Raw genomic sequence first — 4,786 nt, forward strand, 5'->3', positions numbered from 1 at the left:
CAGCCTCCCGAGTAGCTGGGACTACAGGCGCCCGCCACCTCGCCCTGCTAGTTTTTTGTATTTTTTAGTAGAGACGGGGTTTCACGGTGTTAGCCAGGATGGTCTCAATCTCCTGACCTCGTGATCCGCCCGTCTCGGCCTCCCAAAGTGCTGGGATTACAGGCTTGAGCCACCACGCCCGGCAATATTTTTTCTTAAATTTATAAAGGACTATTTTAGCAATGGTAACAGTAGTTGGAATAGGTTATTTTCTGTTTACTTTGATACTTAAAGGCCATCAGAAGAATGGACATTTTCCTTTAATTCCCTTCCCCCCTTCTGTTTTACATATAGTAAATTTCCAGAAGAAAATAAAAGGATTCAATGTATTTATCCTACGTGAAAATATATTTTCAAATCTAAAAGACTTTATTGAGAAATACTGTAATTATGCTCACCGATTTTACCTAGACAAAGCTGTATTTGTTGAAATATAAATAAATTTAATTCAGTTACTTTTCACCACTTAACCATTATCATCAAAAGCATGTATTAAAATATATTTCCACTTAACCTAGTTGTGGTTGCTATACATAAAATTTGATTAGATACAATTACTGGCTATGATTAGATTGTACAGAAAATCAGAAGTTTTGTACTGCAGTTTTCCAATGACTTAGCAATATAGGCAGATAATTTAGGCCAAATTACTCATCTTCACATATTTCAGCCAAATTTAAATCATAATAATTATTGTTATTATGATTTTCAGAGACAGGGTCCCACTCTGTCACCCAGACTGGAATGCAATGGAATGATCACAGGTCATAGTAACCTTGAACTCCTGGGCCGAAGCAATCCTTCCACCTTAGCCTTCCATGTAGACAGGAACACATACACTCACCACCAGGCTAGGGCAGTGTTTTCGTTTTTGGCAGAGACAAGATCTCGCTATGTTGCCCAGACTGGTCTGAAACTCCTGGGCTCAAGTGATCCTCCTGCCTCAGCCCCCTGAAACACTGGGATTACAGGTGTGAGCCATTGCACATGGCCATTCTTTTTAAATCTTAAAATCTGATATAGTTTGGATATTTGTCTCCATCCATATCTCATGTTGAAATGTAATCCCCAATGTTGGAGGTGAGGCCTGGTGGGAGGTGTATGGATCATGCGGGCAGATCCTTCATGAATGGCTTGAGCCATGCCTCTGGTGATACTCAACTTGAGCCAGACAGACCCAACTCTCGCTTGCTCCTGTTTTTGTCATGTGAAGTGTCTGCTCCTGCTTTGCATTCTGTTGTGAGTAAAATCTTCCTGAGGCCTCCCCAGAAGCAGATGCCAGCACTATGCTTCCTATACAGCCTATAGAACCATGAGCCACTTAAATGTCTAAGGGAACCAAGTGCTAACATCCAAGACACTGGGGAAAAAACCTCAGAGGCATTTTAGAAACCTAAGAGGCAATCCTTCTTATCACAGGCTCTGAGGCCTAGGAGGACAGAATGGTTTTGTAAGCCGGGCCCACGGCTTCACTGCTCTGTGCTGTCTTGAGGCACTGCTCCCTGCAACCCCACCATTCCAGCTCCAGCCATGGCTCAAAGGGCCCCCACGTGCAACACAGGCTGCCACTCCAAAGAGCACAAGCCATAAGCTTTGGCAGCTTCCAAATTGTGTTAAGCCTACAGGCAAATAGAATGCAAGAGTGAAGACTTGACAACCTCCATCTAGATTTCAGAGAATCTATGAGAAAGTCTGGGTACGCAGGCAGAAGCCTATCCCAGGGGTGGCCCTCATAGAGAACCTCTTCTAGGTTTGGAGGGAAAGTATGGGGTTGGCGGCCCCACACAGAATTCCCAGTGAGGAACTGCCTAGTGGATCTGTGGGAAGCAGGCCACCATCCCTACGGACCCAAGAATGGTAGATCCATTAGCAGCTTGCACCCTGTGCCTGGAAAAGCTGCAGGCATTCAGCAATCTCAGAGCAGACATGGGAGCTTTACCCTGCAAAGACACAGGGGCAGAGCTGCCCAAGGCACTAGGACTCTACCCCTCATACCAGTGTGTCCTGGATGTGGAACATGTAGTTAAAAGAGATTGCTTTGGAACTTTAAGATTTAATGACTTCCCTACTGGGTTTCAACCTTGCATGGGCTCTGTAGTTCCTTTCTTTTGGATGATATCTCCCTTTTGGAATGGGAATGTTTACCCAATGCATATATCCCCATTGTATATTAGAAGTAACTAAATTGTTTTTTTTGTTTGTTTATTTTATTTTATTTTATTTTATTTTATTTTACAGTCTCATAGGTGTGAGGGACTTGCCTTGTCTCTGATGAGACTTTGAACTTTAGACTTTTGAATTTACGTTGGAATAAGTAAAGATTTTGGAGGATTATTGGGAAGGCATGATTGTATTTTTCAATGTGGCAAGAACATGAGATCTGGTGGGACCAGGAGTGGAATTGCATAGTTTGGATTTTTGTCCCCATCCATGTTAAAATGAAATCCCCATTGTTAGAGGTAGGACCTGGTGAGAGGTGTTTAGATTATGGGATGAATCCCTCATAAATGGCTTGAACCATCCCCTTTGTGATAAGCGAGCTCCCACTCTGAATTCACATGAGATCTGGTCATTTAAAAGTGTGTGGCATCTCCTCCCCACACTCTCTCTCTCGCTCATGTTTTTGCTGTGTGAGGTGTCTGCTCCTGCTTTGCCTTCTGCCATGAGTAAAATCTCCCTGAGGCCTCCCCAAAAGCAGATGTTGGCACCATGCTTCCTGTACAGCCTGCAGAACTGTGAACCAATTAAACCACTTTTCTTATAAATTACCTGGTCTCAGATATTTCTTTATAGCAACACAAGAACGGCCTAATGCAATATCCTTACTTCACATATAAGAAAAATAATTCAGTCTTTAATCTATAAATAATTTGAGTGTCAGAATTCTTTTCCTCTCATTTATGTATTTTCATACATAGAAATATTCTTATAAAAACAAGACTAATATTAGATTATGATGTTGTGGGATGGAGAGTTTCTCAACTAAGATCTAATGTTCTACATTAGTTCCTTCATTTTGAGAGTCTTTGTAATCCTCAGCCACCAACTTCACCTGCAGAATTTCATATCATTGATTGTTAAAATTAAGTACTAGTATAAAAAATTATTTTCCCTGAAAACTACTGAACTCATGAAAAATAATATGGAATGAGAAATACAAACAAAGCTCAAGGTGGGGAAAGATTTTTAAATGAACATGAGCTTCTAGAGAGGTTGCAATCTGATACAAATGCTGTGAACCCCCAGAGGGAAACAGCAATGTGGAATTACCATTAGGTTTCTGAGAATGTGGAAACTATTTTACGTGCCAGGGTATGTGAAGCAAAGCCAAGTTCCCAAATGTGAAACTGTCTGGCAGGCAGCGTTTTATTTTTAAAAATTTTACAACTCTTGGTTAAAACTTCAGCCATTACATGACACTAGATGGATTATTTTTTTTAATTCTATAGTATAAGTATAGATTTGTATGCATTCAAAGTTTGATAGTATCCAGAAATTTAAAGAAAAACAATTGAATTGCTAGATAACTTAGGAAAACATGTTTGCTTTTGACACACAAACAAACAATAAAAACCATTTGGGTTTAAATTTAAGTATATTGCAGTGCTCTTGCTGACTGAGGAATGGAATGGCATTCTGAGAATGGGAGTGGGGTAGAAGAGGGGACAAATGCCTCAACAAAATAATAAAGTATCAGTGAACAACTGTGGCTGGAAATGTATCATCTCTTGGAATGAGTGTGCTAGTCTTCTTTCTTCTTTCATAACAATCTGGTTTCTCCATTAAAAAAAATGCAAGTACTTTCAAATGAACTGAAACATTATTCTCACGAAAACATAATCTTCAGATTTTTCCATCATCTACCAAAACTGAAAGTGGAACAGTGTTTTAAGATAATATCCTGCTCATATGATCAGTTCATTTTTATGTTTAAAAAAAAAAAACGTTAATTGCAATGATACTTTTGGTAATTTTTAAGTCATTCTTATTTTCCCACAGTTGTATTCAATTTGTATTCATCATTTCTATTTTTTCTACATTAATATTTTAAATTTTAAATATACTAGTTACTAGAAATATAATTAATAGTTCTTAAAATAATTTTCAGATATGGAAACTAGATCTATTCTATTAAATAATAGAAGATTGCATTGAGAAGGAAGAAAACAAGAGGCATATAATTTTAGAAATGATAGAGTTTTGATCTTGAATCTATGTTTATGATTTTATTTTAATGTCTGTATTTGGTGTTTAGAATTCAAAGAATCACAGCTAATAAAGCTAGCATAATCAAGCATTTATGCAATTGATAGTATCATACTCTCAGAAATCACACATCACATCATCAAGAAACAGAAAGTTACATTTTCCCCAAGATATAGAAACTCTATGAAACAAACATAGAAAAATCTTCCCTTAGCTGCTGTATGTGGTTTCCAAGAGACCTGAAATTCTATTTCATCTTTAGAATTTTACCTGGATCCCATTGTATTCATATCTTCAATTCTCTCAAATGTTGATAATACTCTTTTTTTGTTTTTTTTGCATGACCTTTTTTGGTGTATTTTAGTGTTTTCTCTTTATGTCCTCATTTACTTCCAGCTCTGAATTTTTTAAATTTCTTTTTTTATTAAATTACCATTTAGGAAGTTGAGCTTCATTTTAGAATCAGCCCTCTGCTCTGTAGACTTTGTCCTCATAATTCACACTGTCTGGATTTTTTTTTTTTTTTTTTTTTTTTTTTTTT

Source organism: Rhinopithecus bieti, unplaced genomic scaffold (assembly GCF_001698545.2).
Source record: "Rhinopithecus bieti isolate Rb0 unplaced genomic scaffold, ASM169854v2 scaffold_13709, whole genome shotgun sequence".
NCBI lineage: Eukaryota > Metazoa > Chordata > Mammalia > Primates > Cercopithecidae > Rhinopithecus > Rhinopithecus bieti.